Here is a 20327-nt window from a genome sequence, read left to right as displayed (position 1 = left end):
AACTCTATAGCCCAATTTAAAAAATTTCTCATCTTTAAAAAGGAAGGAATTTCTAAAAGCACAAAAGATTATTTGGATTTAATGGAAGAAAATTTCTGTTAAATGAAATCAAATATTTTCTTTACTCTGATGTGTATTATATACATATAATATGTATAAAGTTGAAAGATATATTGTCAGTATAATATTTAGAATAGAAAAGGAAAGTATTAAAAATGTATCAATAATGTTACAGTTAATGAAATCAAAAACACTTTGTAATAGTAAAGATAGCATGATGTAACATTTTTTGAGAATATAAATATATTTTCTAAATAATTAATGATTATCTTCAGATATTATAAAGATGTTTTTCTTTTTTAATGCTATCTATAAGTTTTTTTATAATGATTGTGAGTTTTTTTCTATAAGTAGAAATAATTTTTGAATTTAAAAGTTTAAGATCCTCCAATCCTACTTCTGAGACTATATCCAAAGGAATTGAAATCAGCATGTTCAGTGCAACATTATAGGCAAATAACCAAGATATAGAACCAACCCTGGTGTTCATCAGTAGATGAATGGATAAAGAAAGCAAAAAATATATATACAATGGAATACCATTCACCCTGCATAACTCTTGTTGTTGGACATACCCTGTCTTGGAGAGGAACTTAAATGTCTGTGACCAATCTCAATCTCTCTTGACTTCTGCTGTTGAAGATCTCTAGAAGAGTAGCCACATAGGCCTTCGCTTGACTACTTAGAAGGCTGAAGATAAACAATAGAAGCCCTAATACAGTAGGTCCCATACCACCAGGACAACGCGTCCCCTGCAGCTTTTGCACCAGCATCACAAGGTTCCCCACACAGTCGTGGTTACAAGGCACCTGCTATAACTTAACTATCATTGTCTCATTCCAGCCACAGGAATAACAAAAAAGGACTTGCTTTCAAGAAAGGACAGATTATTCATATTACTTGTATCTCATTACATTGAACTATCATGTCAATGATCATGTTCTTATGTGACAAGATGGTAGAAAAATAGCTGCTGCCTATTCCAATTATTTTTATTTTATCAAAACTTTATTGATCTATGAAGAGGATGTAAGAAAATGGAAAGACATCCCTTGCTCCTGGGTAGGAAGAACCAATATAGTGAAAATGGCCATAATCCCAAAACTACTGTATAGATTTAATGCAATGCCAATTGAAATTCCAACAATATACTTAAAAGAACTAGAGAAAACAATACAAAAATTCATTTTGAACAAGAAGAGACCTAGAATAGCAAAAGCAATTCTAAGCAACAGAGACACGGCAGGGGGTATCACAATCCCCAACTTGAAACTATACTACAAAGCTACTGTGATTAAAAACAGCGTGGTACTGGCAAAGAAACAGACCCAAGGATTACTGGAATAGATTAGAAGATGCAAAAACAACTTCAGACATACTCAGCCACCTCATCTTTGACAAAGGAGCCAACCACCATCATTGGAGGAAAGATAGCCTACTTAATAAATGGTGTCGGAAAAACTGGATTTCAACCTGCCAAAGATTAAAATTAGACACATATCTATCACCATGCACTAAACTAAGATTGAAGTGGATTAAAGATCTAAATATTAAAACAAAAACACTAAACTTGCTGGAAGATAAGTTAGGTAGAACTCTTGAAGACATTGGCATAGGAAAAGACTATGAACAAAACCTTAGTAGCATGGGAACTAGCATAAAGAATCAATAACTGGGATCTCATCTTATTAAAAAGCTTCTGCACTGCAAGAGAAACCACCAACAGAGCTAAGAGACAACCTACAATGTGGAAAAAAAATTTTAGCAGCTGTGCCTCAGACAAAGGACTACTATCTAAAATATATAAAGAACTGAAAAAAATCAGACCCCCCAAATTCAAAGACCCAATTCAAAAATGGGCACCTGAAATAAACAGACATTTCTTAGACAAAGAAGTAAAAGCAGCAAATAAACATATGTTCAACATCACTGGCATTCCCCAGAGATGCAGATGAAAACAACACTGAGATTCCACCTCATCCCAGTAAGAATGGCTGCTATCAAGAAATCAACCAATAACAAATGCTGGCAGGGTTGTGGGGAGAAAGGATCCCTTCTCCATTGTTGGCAGGAGTGCAGACTGGTGCAACCACTGTGGAAATCAGTATGGAGACACCTCAAATAACTAGGACTAGAGGTCCCATTTGACCCAGCTATTCCCCTGCTGGGTATCTTCCCAAGGGAATTAAAAGAATCATACCACAATGATATATATGTGCACCCATGTTCATAGAGGCACAGTTCGTAATAGCGAAAGCTTGGAAACAGCCCAAGTGACCATCAACTGGAAACTGGATAAAGAAGATAAAGAAGATAAAGAAGTGTTTTTTTATAAAATGGAGTACTACTCAGCCATAAAGAATGAGAAACTAGAGACATTTATAGCTAAATGGATGCATATTGAGCCCATACCCTTAAGTGAAATAAATAGGACACACATGTGCAAATACCAAATAGTTTCTCTAGTGTGAGAAATTGAAAGTGTAAATAATTAAAAGAATTACAATGAATAATTGATCATGTGAAATAGGAAGAAAAGTTCCAAAGGGGTAGGGGAAGAGGGAGGGGAAGGGGAAAGGTAAGAAGGGAAAGGAAAAATTTTGAGAAAAGGAAAAAATGGAAATGAAATCTATGTAAATAAGGAAGGGTGGAGGGGGTGAAGGGTGCACAGGTAATGGGGAAAAAATAGGAACCAAGATACATCATGTACAGGTACAGGGACCCAATGATAAATGTAAATGTATTGTATACCTAAAATGTACCAATGAAAGAATTTAAGAAAAAAAAAGAATAATTGGTCTAGTGATTCATGAGATTATATACTGATTTTTTTCTCATATATAACCTGCAGATAATTAATGTCATTTTTAAAAAAATAATTTTGGTGACTATAAGACAATAATACAACATTTCAAAGGACAAAAAGAAAAACGCTTTGTTGATCTAGAAGCTCAGTCAATATTCACAGTTGGTATAATAGGTCATACACAAATAATTCACATTGTCAAATTTGATGAAAATGTTCCCATCTTGAAAGTGTTTTTCAATCTGCCATAAATCGCTTCCCATGAGTCAGTCCCACTACTGAATCATCATGCCCCAACTGGAGACCTGGTACTGACAGTGAAGCAACATTTATTACTCTGTAGCTGATTTACTGAAAGGCTACTCAGCAAGTCACTTCATTCATTTATGAATTAAACTGTTACTATATGCCAAGAACAGTATGTTTTAAAGTACAAATATAAATATTACAGAATTTTAGTTCTTATGGTCATGTATGTTTAGTATAAACCAAGACAAAGATGTTGAGAGAAAAGGAGGAAGATACAGAAACAACTAATTACAATATGATGTATTGCATGCTAACAGAATAAATTATTAGATAATAGAGGAGGAAAAGCCTCGAATCCTGAAAATAAAAATGTTGTCTATTAAAAGCATATTATGAATATTAATGTCCACTAGGATTATACCACTTCAGCTCCTGTGAAGGAATCAAATTAATATATATACAAGCACACTAGGCATAAAACTCAGTGAGATTTACTTAAATTCTTGTGTGATCTCATTCAGGAGCATAAGGGAAGTTTGCATCCTCATGAGTACAATTCTATTATCAAGTATAATGGGAATAGCCAAGATAATATGTAAATACATTTTAATTCTAGGTAGTCTAAAGTTCTTTATATTAAAAAACCAAGGCTGGATACCTCCCATTTTAGAAGTTTTTCTTTGTATAAAAAGATATCTCCGCCACCCATGATAGCTGAACCATGAGGCTTGCTAAAACAGAAATGGTCTAACTGTGCCCATCAGAAAGGTTAAAGAGGGACAACAAGATGCCACCTGTCTTAGTATGACAGAATGTAAAAAGGAGTCCAGAGTGTCAAGCAATGATGACAGAACCACATTCTTAAGTAACTAATCCCCACCCGCCCTAATGTCTTGGGAAATCCAAGATCTCAGGAGTTAGTGAGTCACCTTCTCTGCTGTAATTTGGGGGATAGTGAAGTTTTACATCTGTCTCTTGTCTCATCCAACATGCAACCAATATGGGAATGTCACACCAGGAAAGACATCCTATGCTAGCCGGAAGTAGCATCTTTCTGTGTTAAATACCTCTGAATTCCATATGCTCCAAAAAGGGCATGAAGAAGTGTTTGACATAAGCTGGGAGTGAAATCAAGGGCAGCAGAGCATAAAGACTTGAGGTTGAGGCTGTAGCTGAATGCCCTGAAAGTCAAGGGTGGCTGTCAGTATGCCCTTGAAACCAGCCACAGGTCAACAGACCCCAGGGGGCCAGGACAGATGAGCTTCCTGAGAAAAGTCCCCAGAACAGGGTCCTGCATTTGCAGAAGTCCGACTGCTGCCACCATGGAATTACATGGTGTCTTGCTGGCCCCATATTCCTAGGTGTATGACACTATCACAGAGAAAAGCAGGGAAAGAGCTGAGGAGTCTGACACAATGAACATTTAGCCTAAAGAGCCTAAGTCACCCCAAAGAAATTATCTAAACAGGAAGAGACAGAAATGCAGTTAATTAGCAAGATTAAAGCACACAAACCCCCAACATTATGCCCCTAACGATCAGTGTTAATAAGCTCAGGAGAAAAATTAAATCATTATCAAGATTCCTGCAAGCTTTAGAAAAGTCTAGAGAGGGAATTATATGGAATAGTATTTGCAGGCCAAATACTGCTTATCCTGTTCCACCAGTGCCTAGCACTCAAAAGCCGATCCCTATGGCACAAGATGACCACCATTCAGTTGACAATTTGGATTGATGGTGGTATGGAAAGAAGGACTCCTCAGTAGTGACCATCAGTAGAACTCGATGTCAATAAAAACCATTCTTCAATCAGCCACTTGCTGCTACTTGCCTTGCTCTATCAAGTGGGTAGTTTGTGATGAAAGCCAGCCCCAACTGCCTCTCCCTAGTTCTGTCTTTCTCATGCCATGGCCCAGAGACTCATTTTCCCCAACTATTATGAAGTGGATAATAAAAAGTGAAATCTATTCACAAATTGGGTAGATGTTTTGGCAGCATAGAAAAAAGGTCAGGGTGGGAGACAGAAGACAAACTGGCTGACATTATTTTGTTATCAACTTTCCACACAATGTGTGCAATTTAGAGGAAAATGTCATGAAGTAAGTTTAAAATGCTGAGTTAACCAGACCTTTATCCGAAGGTGCACTTCTAATAAAGCCAATATGTGCCTTGAAATTCCAAAAAATGATAGGCTGTCTTATGCCAGCATCTCTTCCTAACTCTGAGTTTAGTGGTGCTAACATGGTAGTTTGAAATCAGCCAGGGTGGGGGTATCTACGTGTACAAATTGACAAAAACTTATTTTTTGTTTTTAGGAGAGCTGCTCTGTGTGAGTGTGTGTGTGTGTGTGTGTGTGTGTGTGTGTGTACATTGTGCTACATCCCAAGACTATCTATCTATCTATCTATCTATCTATATATATATACATACATATTTTGGAGATAGCTAAGTCAATAAGTTATCCAAGTTGGGTTCAAACTTGCAATCCTCCTGCCTCAGTCACCCAGAGTGCTGGAATTACAACTATGGGGCACCACAAGGACATGAGCTAGTTCCTACTCATTTACCCACGTACCATTGTTTTAGAAACTTCTTGTTAATAGAATATGCCACAGCACTAGTGTATTGGTATTCTCTTGCTATAACATATTTTCACAAATTTAGTGACTTAAAAGCCAAAAAATGGTTTTCCAGTTCTATAAGTAGAAGTCAGACACAGACTTCAGAGGGCTAAAATCAAGGTATCTGTTTTCCTTTCTGGGAGCTTTAGAAGAGATTTCATTCATGTGCCTTTTCCAAACTCTAGAACCTTGGCTAAGGGCCCCTTCCTCCTTGTTTGAACCCAACATCATCTGGTCAGGTTCATCTCTTTTGGTACCACCTCCTCTACCTCCCTCTTCCACTGTTAAGGGCCCTTGTGATTACATTGGGTCCACCCAAATGATTCAGAATAATCTCCCTATTTTCAGGTAAGCTAATTACCCACCTTAATTCCATTCACAATCATAACTACTTTTTGCAGGATAAAGTAACATATTTGCTGGGTGCAGGGATTAGGATATGGGAAAATTTGAAGGGGTCATTATTCTACCTAAAACAACTGTGTTCTGAACAATACATTTTGGGGAGAGTAATAAAACCCTTTAATGAAAAGCATATTGGGCTATACACTTTCTATTTTCTCTTTTTAAAATTATTTAGCCCTTTAGAGCCTCATTGAACTGCTCTATAAAATGTTGTTTTCTTTATCAACTTTACAAAGTGGTTCGGTTTGATGAATTAAGATAATAGACAAGCTGATGTCTTAAAAAAGGGATGAGACTCTCTACATGTACATCATTACTATTGACAATAACATACTGCAAGGTTTTGCTTAAGTTCAAAATAATCCCCATAGTTTAGAACTCAATCATTCTCTACTCATGTATTCTCGTAAGTTTTCCGAAAGAGAGCTGGCTCTGGCCCATTACCAGCAGGAAGATATATGGGAGTAAGGACCAAGGACACATGTTCCGACTTTGATCACTTCAGATTTTCACAGGAGGCTGAATCTGGAGAAAGCTTTCTGAGACTCCTTTGAACTAGTAAAAATCCTGAAAAAAATGCAGGATCTTGCAAATCCCTCAGGATCAGATCTGGGCAAATTCCCTCTTGTGTGCTCACTGTTTTCTATGACATCCTTAAGCTACAATACAGATAAGTGGGTGGGTAGGCAATAAAGAATGGGAAGCATTTTTAATAAATATTCCCCTTGTGACCCAATCTGCAACCCAGCACCTTTCCACAGGGAGTCCTAGAACTAAACATTCTCCATTCCAAGTGCTGGTTCCAGAGTTGATGTTTCTCTTTGCATCTTAAGGATTCTAATTCCTATTGAAATATAATTTTTACTCTTTCTCAGTTTAAAAATTTGTCTTTTTGTCTTCTATTGCTTTTGTATGCTTAGGTTACATAACTTAGACTTGGAACTGAGTTTGCTAATTCAACAATAGCTGACTTTTTAAAAAATCTTTCTGACCATTCTCTCCATTCTAGTACTTTTATTACACTCATTGTTTCCTGCACCATTCACCAACCTTGACAAAGATTAGATGTACAAGTGGAAAAAAAAGCATTAAGTATTAAGGAACAAAGTATAGATTCTACCTGGAAAATAAATCTTAATAAACTAAATGCATTTGACTGTGAAATTTCATGCTGTCTTATTCTGCCTCCAGGTATTTTTGACCAAAGTGAGTACCCATTAATTGTTAGTTATCAGCCTCTGATAAGCCTGACACGACCCCGGGTTGGTTATATAATCCACCACCCCTGGGCCTGGAGATCCTTTGCAATCTGTGTTGGATTATGCTTGCATCAACAAAACCAGCCAGGCAAGAGGGTGACCTGGACACAGCTAAGGCTACCAGAACAGGATCATTTTCTGTTTTGTTTTGACTCCATTGTGAGGATTTCTAGTGTCACATTTAGGGTCTTTGGTGTGGGGCTTTTCTGGTAACCCTGTTACCGTCCAGCACAAAGGAAAACTGACCCACCTGTGCTTTCCTTTAGGCAGCCAGCAGAGCAGTGGGCGCAGGAGCATGTCTTGGCAAAAAGGGCTTGACTAGCTTTGGTCAACCAGTAGGGCTTCCTTGGGCTTGGCTTGCCTTTGCCTTCCTGAGAATGACATAATCCTTTGTATTAGGAATGTACAAAATGCATACGAACAAGAAGTAGCTTGAAGCCTAAAAAGTTTCCAAAAGAATGAGAAAAGATTACACAAAACAAAATGTGTCATAGTGGAGACAGGGAGGAATAATTATAAAATCTAGATAGCTTAATTTCAAAGACTATTTTGAAAGCATACATACTCATGGTGTGTGCATGCATGAATTAAGTTTGGCTTAGGCTCAAGGCTCACTCAACAAGGGCTAGTGTGTGCTCAAATAATAGAGCTTAAATACCATAATATGGCTACTCAATGAAATAAGCTGTATAGACTTCCAAAGGAACAGCTTTGTCTTTTGGAAAGGCTCTATTATATAACAGATCTAAGAATAACTCCAGGGAAGTCTTCCGGAAGTGGAAACCTAAGAAGGTATGGGTTAGTCATGAGACATCAAGGTCTAAGTCTGCTCTGGGTAACCCAATTCCATTAAAATATACCCAGCACATCCTGGATGGGAGCATTGTTTTAGATTCTGCTAAACCCACCAAGCTAGTGGGCCTTGTTTTAATGAAATCATAATTCTGGCAGCTGATTGGAGATAAGAGTTGTAGAAGGAAATATATTAGGTAGGAAATATTTCCAGGCAGTTAAAATTAGATGCAAAGGTTTAATTTAGTCAAAAAAAAAAAAAAGCAGAAATCTTTGAAAGTGGATCTCAAAATATTATAGCTACTCTGAAACCTAGAGAGACTCTGGATTTTCTTCTACTTCAGCACCATGAAATCAGTTTCTTCTCTGGAGATCAGACAAGATGGGGTGTGTTCATGGTTGTATGGCTTGTAGACAGTTTCTTCTTCTTAAGATTCACTTTCACCACCAAGAATTCCTTTTCCATGGTTCTAATTGTCCATGCATTCTAGTACAGCTGCCTATTAAGTATGGTTGTACCTAGTTATAAATTACTTGCCCTGTATGTTTTCACTTTTTTTAGAGAGAGAATGTACACTTTTGAGAGTGTGTGTATGCTTATCTACCTGTATTCAAGGACACGGTCTCTATTCTTTTCCTTGGAAAGCCCTACACCTTCCCATAAAACATTGATAATTTAGATATTCATACATTTTTATTTTGATGTTAATTAACAGTTATCACAGTTGCAGAAATTTGAGTTCTTTCCTGTCCTCTAGATCTTAATTGCTTTGTTCTCAAGAATGGACAAGAGTTCTGGGAGAATCCCTGAGAAACTTTCTTCAGGGATGGTGGTTAGACATATTTAGCTGTTCCGAGATTTATACTCTTAGAGGAAACTGAGCCACCAAGTCAAATTCTCTCCAAAAATCTCTTTAGAAAGGGACGCTCCCAAGGATTCTAAGAAAGCTTTATCCCAGAGTACAGGTGTATCTAATGCTGATATGAGTTTAGTGAGGTTAAATATTACATATATAAGTTGGAGCTCATCCAAATTTAGTTCTTCACTATCTCATGTTAGTGAAGTTTTCATCACATATACTTAGAAGATTTGCAGATGGATGGAAAGAGTCACTTAGGAATCAAGGAATAACAAGTTGAGCACTATCTACAACACCTGAATGAAGCTATTTCAAAGGAAAGACCTTCCTCCTGGGCTATTTATTATCAAAAATAAAGTCTACTCATTTCCCCTTAAATCTAGAGGGCCTCATGATTGGACTGACCAATATAACAGAAGTGATTTTCAAGGATGAATCACAAAAGGCCATGAAACTATCCCTTTTTTTCTGGAATGCATATTCATAAGCCCAGAGCCACCATGTAATCAATTCAACTACCCACACCACTGGTAAGCTCAGCCACATGGAGATATGTCAGAAGCCAATTAATAAATCCATCTGAGTCTAGCCTTCCAACCATGTCAACATAAGTGCCAGTTGTAAGTGAAGAAGCTTCCAGACAATTTTAGCCTCTGATAGTTTTTTTTTTCTTAAATTCTTTTATTGGTACATTTTAGGTAGGCAACACAATTACATTTCTCATTGGGAACTTGTACCTTTACATGATGCATCTTGGTTCTTATTTTTCCCCCATTCTTAGCCCTCCCTTCACCCCCTCCACCCTTCCCTATTTACAAAGACTTTATTTCCATTTTTTCCATTTCTCATCATTTTTCCTTTCCCTTCTTTCCTTTCCCCTGCCCCTCCCACTACCCCTACCCTTTTGGACCTTTTCTTCCTATTTTGCATTATCGATTATTCATTTTAATCATTGGTACATTTTAGGTATACAATACAATGACATTCATCATTTGGAAATTTGCACCTTTACATGGTCTCTCTTGGTTCTTATTTTTTTTTTTTTTTTTTTTGGTACCAGGGATAGAACTCGGGCGGGTCCTTGCACTTGCGCAACAGGCGGCGAAACCACTGAGCTAAATCCCCGGCCCCTTGGTTCTTATTTTTCACCATTTCCCAGCCCTCCCTTCAACCCCTCCAGTCCTCCCTATTTACAAAGATTTTGTTCTTATTTTTCCATTTTCTCATATTAATTCCATTCCCTTCTTTCCTTTCCCCTACACCTCCCACTCCCCTTTTGCCCCTTTTCTTCCTTTTTCACATTACCTATTATACATTTTAGTCCTTATTTACACTTTCAGTTTCTCACACCAGGGAAACTATTCAGTATTTACACATGTGTGTCCTATTTATTTCACTTAAGAGTATTGCCTCAATGTGCATCCATTTAGCTATAAATGTCTCCAATTTCTCATTTTTATGGCTGAGTAGTACTCCATTTTATTAAAAAACCCACATTTTCTTTATCCAGTCTCCAGTTGATGGGCATTTGGGCTGATTCCAAGTTTTAGCTATCACAAACTGTGCTGCTATGAACATGGGTGCACATATGTCACTGTGGTATGGTTCTAATTCTTTGGGGAAGATCCCCAGCAGTGGAATAGCGAGGTCAAATGGGACTTCCAGTCCTAGTTCTTTGAGGTATCTCCATACTGATTTCCATAGTGCTTGCACCAGTCTACACTCCCACCAGCAGTGGAGCAGTGTTCCTCTTTCCCCACAGCCCCGCCAGCATTTGTTATTGGTTGATTTCATGATAGCAGCCATTCTTTCTGGAGTGAGGTGGAATCTTAGCATTGTTTTCATTTGCATCTCTCGAATGACCAGTGATGCTGAACATTTTTTCATGTATTTATTTGCTATTTCTACTTCCTTGTCTAAGAAATGTCTGTCCATTTCAGATGCCCATTTTCAGATTGGGTCCTTAAATTTGGGAGGTCTGATCTTTTTAAGTTCTTTATAGATTCGAGATAGTAGACCTTTGTCTAAGGAACAGCAAGCAGGTGAAGATTTTTTCCCACATTGTGGGTTGTCTCTTCACACTGCTGGTGGTTTCTCTTGCTGTGCAGAAGCTTCTTAATAAGAAGAGATCCCACTTGTTGATTGTTTGTGCTAGTTCACGGGCAACTGAGGTTTTGTTCATAAAATCTTTTCCTATACCGATGTCTTCAAGAGTTCTACCTAACCTCTGTTCCAACTAGTTCAGCATTTCTATTTTAATGTTTAGATCTTTAATCCATTTCAATTTTAGTTTAGTGCATGGAGAGAAATATAGGTCTAGTTTTAATCTTTGGCAAGTTGAAACCCAATTTTTCTAGCACCATTTATTAATAGCCTTTGATAGTTTGATTCATGCCATTGTTCAAATTTTCCCTGGGTGAAGCCTCAGATACAGGAAAGCAGAAATGAACTATCTCTGCTGTACTCTGAATTCTGACCCACAAAACACATAAACAAAATAACAGTTTGTTTGTTGCCTCCTCTCTTTCTGCACTTTTGGATGGTTAAGATGACAGATCCATTAAAACTATTTCATTATCTGTGAAAGTATTCCATTTTCATTATTCAGTGGCAAATATTAAATTAACCCATCATAAAAAGAACATTAGTTTATGGTTTCTGACAGTCTGTGTATTTTTCTAAGCCACACACCAAAACACTGTTTAGTTAGCAAGCTTGTACGACTTACCCCGTTCTAGGAACAGTAGAACACAGAGAGGTTCTACCTCAGGGAGACTGAAGAAAGACTGTCATCCTCACTACAGCTAATATACCTGAGGGAGAACAGACTGTCAATGGCAGCCTGATAGTTCATACTCAAGATATCACATATCACAACCCCTTTCCTTGAAAAAATGATGAATAGAAATAAGCAACAAAATGTTCTAATGAAACAACAAAAATTTTAGTAACACTACTGTATGAGCATGGAATGATGCTAGTCAGGAAAAAAATATTTTTTATCTGTACATACCTAGGCTAGATATTCTCAGAATATTTACATTTTTAGATATTGAAGAGACAGCATTTAGAGTGAGAATGGAGGAAATATTAAAGCAAGCAAAAGCTGCATCAGGGTTGATAAAAACAATCAAAGAATAATACTGATTCAACCATTCTGTAAATGTGTTCAAAGTACATTGTATTTATTAGCAGTATTTAGTTCATTGAAAAAATATTAACTGAACTTTTATTTCCATAGCATAAATATTTCAAACTTCATAAAGTAAAACAAAATACTCTTTACAGTTTACAGGCCAAAATGCAATATATTTCAATATGACTACAGGTCATTTTTACTACTGGAGTTTAATACGATTGTCAACAAACTGCATTTACCTTATTATTCTTATAATTATATTAACTATATTTCACATACTTGAACTTCAGATGTTAGGATCCCTAGTCTTTTGATTTGGCATAATCAAACCAATTAGTGAAATAATTTTTAGAACCCACCTAAAATTTTTAGAACCCACTTAAAATCACCCTAGCATTAATACACTTGGAATTACTGAATGGATGGCCACAATTTGTTAAACTTTATTTCTGCCCACAACCCAAATCTAGTTTCTTAACATGGATCTGGGTTCTCCTCAGCTCCAGTTCTGGGATTAGAACGACATTTCCTTGGGATAAAGTAATTTTATGCATGATGCATATATATCACAGTGAGAAATGGTGAACACTTCACCAGTCTTTCCACCAAAGAAGAGAAGTATGGATTACAGTCAGGTGCCAAAGTTAAGGATTCCTAAATAGGTCTGGATTGTCCAGGGTTCCTCTCCAAGGCATAGCCGCAGATGACATCCTAAACCTTAGAAAAGCTAATTCATAAATCTCTATTAGCAATAAGGAAGACAGTTGAAGGAATGTATATTCCCTGACAAATCCATCACTGTTTCTTGAAAAAACATGCAAAACACAATGATCAATGTCATGGAAAACAGAAAACATATCACCAAGAACCATCTTTCAGCTCACCTTTCCATTTTGCTCTGTAGTTGACAAAATCAAACAGCTATAAAGTGAACCATCTTCAGAAATTTACTGAGAAGCCAGTAGGTTAGTCATCATCTTCCCTAGACATGCTGCAGAGAGCAGTAGATTGCCACAGATGCCTTCTTTCTAATTTTAAGCACATTGCTACTGTGCCTGGGTGTCTGCTACTCCGGAAAACTTCACCCTTAGAAATTTAACTAAAGGTCCTGGTGTTGTAAATCCAGCCTAGTGATCCAACTCTATACTCCTGGCAATCCTAGCCAATGAATTTTTTTATTCTGTGAGTATTTGAGTACTATGTGTCCTGGCCATATCTAGAGCATTCTAGTCCATTAATGAAACATGTCTCCCCCAGTGAATCATAGATAATCTGAACTGTCTGCATGTCTGGTAACGAACAAAATCCTACAAAGTAATTGGTGAGTAAAATTTAACTAGTACTGGATGAGGGTGAGAGAATGGAATATAAAATACTTTAATAATGTTAAACAGCAAGTTGAGTTAAAAAATGCTTCTGATAAGAATCATGTTGTTAAATATTTTTTATCTGTTTACTCTATTATTTTCAGCTCAAAGTCTAGGGTTAAAAAAAAAAAAGCAGTTTGCTTGTTTTTAAGTTCAACCAATCCTAAACATGGTGTTTAAAATTATTAAGGCATGTATTTTCAATTATGCTCTTGAAATTTTAATTTCCTAAAGCAGTACTTTTGTAATCATTTTCCTACATCCACTTGACTGAGCAATGATCTACAAAGCTATTCAGGTTCGATAAGTTGCACCTGGCAAGGAGAGTGAAATTTGGGTTTGTTCATATGGTTAGAATCATTGTATTAGGCTACTTGCCTTGGTTTTAGAAATACAATGTTCCACGTATTTAAATTATTCCCTTTTCTCTCAAAAGGATAAAACCTTGGTTGAAATAACTTCCTCCTTTTTTCAATCAGCTACAAAAGAGAAAGAAACGAATTGAGCACTAGAATTAAATTAATGCTGAATGTAGCAGCTCATAACCACTTCTCAAATTTAGTGGTGCTAGTCGGGGAAAGAGAAGAGAACACACAAAGATACATAATGGGAGAACTGGACCATGAGTTAATTGTGTAAGGGTCACCTAGGAATCTTGATTAAAAACATTAACATCTTGATGTAACAAATCTACAGGACTTCTTCATGCCTCTTCCCTCAAGCTCCCACAGGCTTTTGGGGGACTTCTGGTTGCCTTGGTCACAGAAGGTTTTCTTTCTTTAATCAAATTCCCCCTCCCCCAATTCCATAGCCTCTTGTTTTTTTAAAAAAAAAAAAATGCCTTTGCTCAGCAGACCAGTTCCAACTTCTACCCCTTTTTCTCTTGCCCCCAAGAGCACAGAGTCCGAGCTTCAGTGGCAGCTGAGTCCATGTCACGCCAGGATGTCCAGGAGAGCTCCCTGAAATTCGAGTAGGAAGACAAAGACAACTGGCTGAGCAAGTTGCAGGGGAACCTGGTTAGGAAACTGTGGCCACAGATTACAAATATCTGATTAGTATTAAACTGTCATTCTCAAGCACTGAGTTCTTAGTGGTCAAGTCAAAAATAGGAGAGAGGGAGTCTAGCGTGATGGATACTGTGGACTTGGCTTTCCTTAGCTTCCTTTCCCACTGGACCATCTTGATAATTTCAGCTCTACTTTTTGACGTTATGTTTATCATTGTTTTTTGTTCCTCTCCTCTTTTTGGGGGGGGGGGGGTACTGGGGATCAAACTCAGGACCTTGTGTTTGCAAGGCAGGCAGAAGAACCACTGAGCTAAATCCCCAGCCCCTTCTGTCCTCTTTCACTAAACTGAACGTTTCTAAAGAACTAGGACTAGGCCTTCACTCCTTTTTCTAACCTTCACACCTCTTTCTAATGCTGGAGACCACTTTTCTGTGACTCTAACATCCTTATATAATTCATTGCTGCTCTTAGATTTTCTATCTCAACACCTTGTCCCCACTGAAAATCACCTTAGAGCTTTGTGTGTTAAGAAGAGGGTGACCTATACCTAAATCACCTGGGTAGATCCTTTTTTTTTTTTTGGTAAACCACAAAATTCCTTCGTTGAGATAATACTATGTCTCAGAATAATTTGTGAGTGTATAGTGATTCCTATAATTTGAAAAGACTGTCTAACAGTTCTAAGCCTCCTTGCTTCCCAAAGCCTCACTACACACCCCTAGAAATATTCTAACACATGCCAGGAACAACTGCTTTGCTGTGATTAACAAGAGAAGGTGAATGATCAAGCCGTATCTCTTCATTTCCAAGGATTTTATTTCCTTCCTTCTTGTTACACTGTAGGTAGCTTTCTAAGTAAAATAAGCATTTCTAAAATGCAAATCTGATGAACACCCTACCTTGATATTCTTTCATTCTCAGGATGGACCTTTACCCTCACACCCTGGAGGCTCACCTTCTCCTGTGTGCCCGACTGTAGACATTGCACTTTTCTGTGCACTTTTCCACTTGGGGCTTCCCTTATGATCCCTTTCCACCTTGATGCCTGCCTCGAGTCACCTCAAGTGCACTCTTCTCCAGGAAAACTTTTTGAGCCCTCTAAGACTGAAACTTGGCTAAATGGCCATCTGAAGTAAGCATCTTTGCAAACCTCTCTGATCACACTGGGTTTGTAGAGAGGAATCTGGTGTTGAACTGCAGAGAGCTTTTAAACTGCTCTTTTTCCTTGTTGCTTATACCATGGCTCTAGAAAAGCTGATAAGAAGGCCTGGGTGCTTCATACTCCTACAAGGTTCAAACCACATGAGATCCTATCCATATGCAGGGACATTCACCCCATAACCACCCTGAGAACCCCACCCAGCCACCTCTCGCTGCTTATGAAAGCTGTTTCAGATCAGCTTGAAAAGGCTGCTCTTTCCACCTCCAATCTCTCAATTTTGTAAGTATTAAGTCTTTTCATTCACTATTAGTGCATATGTGGCATTAGAAGTATCAACATGGAAACCATGGATAGAAGACCCATTTACCATGGAAGTGACTATGACAATAACTGTGGCCACTGTTGTTCTTGCCTATAATCTCCCTGTGATATGAATCTTTTGAGGCTGAGGACTTTGTGTTATTTAGTTAGGTATTCCCAGTGTTGTAGTATTATGTCTGGCACAATGGTGGATATTCAGTAAATGTTTGCTTGTTGAATAAAGTACTTGTCTTTAACTGAATGCCTGCTTTCATTAAACAACAAGTAAATAAATTGGACTTTCATGGTTTGAAGGAAATGTGGGTATTATCAAATACAATCCAAATGAATAAGGCATATATATCAGCAATATTATCTGTTATGGCAAAACAAATGTACAGAGGTTCTCAATTGTGTTTTTATTTCATTGTTGTTGTTATTTTATAGTAAGAAGCTACAAAAGGAACTTACTAAATTACAAAGCTTTCTTGGTAGACTAGGTAGAGAGATAATGAGATCATAACCCTGGGAGGTATTTCAAAGAGCATCACTTGAAAATGTCCATTTCAGTCTATATAGCTCAGATATCATATGGTAGGATTACCATCAATTTGAATACTCTAAAGAAGATCCATAATCAGTAACACAGAGACAGGTCATAAATTATATAAATAATATAATGTATGTATCATGTTTCACATTTCACAATTACTTCAGATTCTTTGAGATGAGATGCTTATATTTCAAAGCAACAAGTATCAAAGCTAAATCTCTACCAGGAGCTGACTTTAATAGTTTCCCAGAATATACTTAATTATCATCTGCAGCTGTTACGAGGCTAACAGGTAAAAGCCCAGAGAACTGGCTATGCATCATGGTGAAATGAGGCCATCACTTCTAACTCATTACTGATATTCACAGACATACCCACCCCTAGCCTTGCTACTAAGCCTTCCAGGTTCTTCAGATTATTCAAATTGATAGCAATCCTAACATACCATATCTGAGCTGTACATATTGAATTCCATAAATTCACTGGGCTTAACTCTGTTGGAAGGATGTATTACATTGTAATGTTACTTCCTAAATTATGTTTCAACTTCCTTTGAAAGGAAAAACTGTACTATGAAAGACTTCTTCCTGCTTACTACTGCTTGCCCACCATTACCACACACTACTCTACTTGCATTATTGTCTCCCTAAGACAGTGGCTGAAACCTATGACATGTGTGCCCTAATGGGCTGTTTGTATCATTGAAAGTGCTTAAAGGTTTGCCATCACTGCCATAAGCTCTATCTATTTTAGCTTTTTTTGGATATATATGTAATTATATTTTATGACTATTTAGGCATAAAAATGAATAGATTAATATCAATTAAAACACTTCCTTGAGGTTCCACTGCTCCCAGCCCAGAGGAAGGGGCTTCTGGGCTGCTGTTCCACTGCTTCCAGCACAGAGGAGGTGAGCCGCTCTGACGCCAACAGCAACTCCCTACCCCCCACCCCACCCTGCAGTCAAAATGAGAAGATACATAAACAAGCCTCAAAACCAGACTTCCAGATCACCAAAAACAACCCCAAAGGGAAAGGAGATGGAACACTCTGATACCCTACCACCTGAACTGGCAACAAAAGAGAATCTGGAAAAAATGAAATAAGAAATAATTTCTCAGATAACAGCAGAGATTGTGCCCATAGTGCAAGACATGATTAATAAGTCTAGAGAGGACACAGATAAAAAAATAGGGGAGTTGAGGAACATAATGGAATCCCAATATAGGAAACAAATGGAATCCATAAAATAGATACAAACAGATTTCTAGGAGATGAAAATTTCCATTGCAAGTCTATGCAACAGAATGAGGCAATGTGAGGACAGAATTTCAGATATAGAACATAAGTTTGCTATTAGTGACCAGGAAAAAGACATTTCTTTAAAATTGTAAGAGACCAGGAGAAATCAATACAGCACATGCTAGATGATGCAAAAAGGAATAATATAAGAATGATTGGAGTCAATGAAGAAAGAGGAGAGAGTGAAGATGATGTAAAGAAACTGTTGACAGAAGTGATGGCAGAACAATTCCCCAGCAGGGGAAAAGAACTTGACATACAGATAAGTGAGGCATATAGGACTCCAAATAGCCTTGATCAAAAAAAAATCTACACATAGGCATATAATAGTTAGGATTCCAGAAATCCAACAGAAGAACAAAATTCTACAAGCAGTGAGAGAAAAGAAACAAATCACATACAAAGGAAAGTCCATCAGAATCACAATAGACTTCTCAATGCAAACCCTCAAGGCAAGAAGAGCTTGGAGTGATGTATTCCAAGCCCTAAAGGAAAACAGCCTCCAACCCAGATTGATGTACCCTGCAAAACTATCTTTCAAAACTGATGGAAAAATAAGATACTTTCATGACAAAGAGCACCTTAGGAACTTCATGAATACAAAACCAGAACTCCAAAAAATATTAGACAATATCCTAGGAAAAGACAATGAGGGTTACAACCCCAGGAAGCCCAGTAGAATGAATCCATTGGGTGCAACAAGAATTAAACGCAAAGGTGGAGAATCCAACAAGAAGAAAAACTCATGACGATAAGTCAATATGTATCAGTTATAACCATCAATGTTAATGGTCTTAATTCACCAAGCAAAAGAAATAGACTGGCCCAATGGGTCAAGGAGCAAGATCCAACAATATGCTGCATGCAAGAAACACACTTAATTTAAGTAGAAACTCACAGATTGAAAGACGAAGGGTGGAAAACAATACTCCATGCAACACAAACCTGAAAAGAAGCAGGAGTAGCTATCCTCTTTGCAGATCAAGTGGATCTCAAACCAACACTGATTAAGAGAGACAAAATAGGTCACTACATTGTGGTAAAGGGAACAATTCCACAGGAAGAGATGACAATCATAAATATCTATGCACCAAACAATAGTGCACAAACTATATACAACAAATACTAACAGACATGAAAAGTCATATATGCATTAATACAATAGCAGTGGGGGACCTGAATACCCCACTGTCACAAATAGATAGATCAACTAGACAAAAAATAAGTACTGAAATGCTAGAACTCAATCAAACAATGGAACAAATGAACTTAAGAGATGTTTACAGAGTGTTCCATCCCACAAAATCAGAATACACATTCTTTTCAGCTGCACATGGGTTGTTTTCGAAATAGACAACATACTCACTCATAGAACACATTTAGGTAACTAGAAAGGAATTGAAGTTATCCCCTGTATATTATGAGACCATAGTGTGATGAAATTGGAGATCCATAGCAAAAGAAACCACAACAATTACATAAACACATGGAAAATGAACAACACACTTCTGAATAACCAATGGATCACAGAGGAAATTAAAAAAGAAATCAGACAGTTTCTTCAATTAAATGACAATGACAATACAACATATAGGAATCTATAGGACATAATGAAAGCAGTATTACAAGGGAAATTCTTAGCAGTGAATGCACATATTAGGAAAACAGAGCGAGTCCAGTTAAACAACCTGATGCTGAACCTCAAGCTTCTAGAGCAAGAAGAGCAGGACAAACCCAAAGCTCATACAAGAGAGGAAATTATAAACATCAGAGCAGAAATCAATGCAATGGAGATGAAGAGAATGATACAAAAAAATCAATGAACCGAAGAGTTGGTTCTTCAAAAGAATCAACAAAATTGACAAACCCTCAGCCAACCTTATCAGAAAAAAGAAAGAAAAGGCCCAAATCCATGCAATTAGGAATGAAAAGGGTGAAATTACAACAGACCCAGCAGAAATCTAGAGGATCATCAAGACCTACTTCAAGAACCTACATGCCAATAAGATGGAAAACACAGAAGAAATGGACAGATTCCTAGATATGTATGAATTACCAAAGTTGAATGAAGAAGACCTAAAAATTCTAAACAACCCAATATCAACCAATGAAATTGAAAATGTAACTAAAAACTTACCAACTAGGAAAAGCCCAGGTCCTGATAGCTTCACTGCTGAATTCTATAAGACATTTAGAGAGGAACTGCTGCCACTACTGTTTAAACTCTTCAATGAAATTAAAAGGGAAGCAATGCTCCCAAATTCTTTCTTGGAAGCAAGCATCACCTTGATCCCCAAAGCAGAGAAAGACCGAACCAAAAAAGAGAACTATAGGCCAACCTCACTAATGAACATAGATGCAAAAATCCTTAATAAGATACTGGCAAATAGAATGCAGAAGATCATCAAGAAGATCATACACCCCAACCAAGTGGGATTCACCCCCG

General features: G+C 37.4%; 1 long non-coding RNA gene across 1 annotated transcript in view; it reads right to left on the bottom strand.

Annotated features, from left to right (window-relative positions):
* Positions 1 to 371: 371 nt before the first annotated feature.
* The window catches only part of LOC147823519 (uncharacterized), a 60281-nt gene continuing 40325 nt past the window's right edge, over positions 372 to 20327 (bottom strand). Inside the window, exons 1-3 of the long non-coding RNA XR_015443717.1 lie at positions 13075 to 20327; positions 11780 to 11864; positions 372 to 7770 (exon numbers count right to left, since the gene is read on the bottom strand). The exon at positions 13075 to 20327 is cut by the window's right edge and continues 40325 nt beyond it. This is a non-coding gene — a long non-coding RNA (uncharacterized LOC147823519). The remainder of the gene's footprint in view (positions 7771 to 11779; positions 11865 to 13074) is intronic.

This window comes from Heterocephalus glaber, unplaced genomic scaffold (assembly GCF_053883595.1).
Source record: "Heterocephalus glaber isolate CG9 unplaced genomic scaffold, H.glaber_assembly_v1.0 deba00001577, whole genome shotgun sequence".
NCBI classification, from domain to species: domain Eukaryota; kingdom Metazoa; phylum Chordata; class Mammalia; order Rodentia; family Bathyergidae; genus Heterocephalus; species Heterocephalus glaber.
Note: the sequence above shows the minus strand (reverse complement) of the source record. Positions and strands in the feature narration are given on the sequence as shown.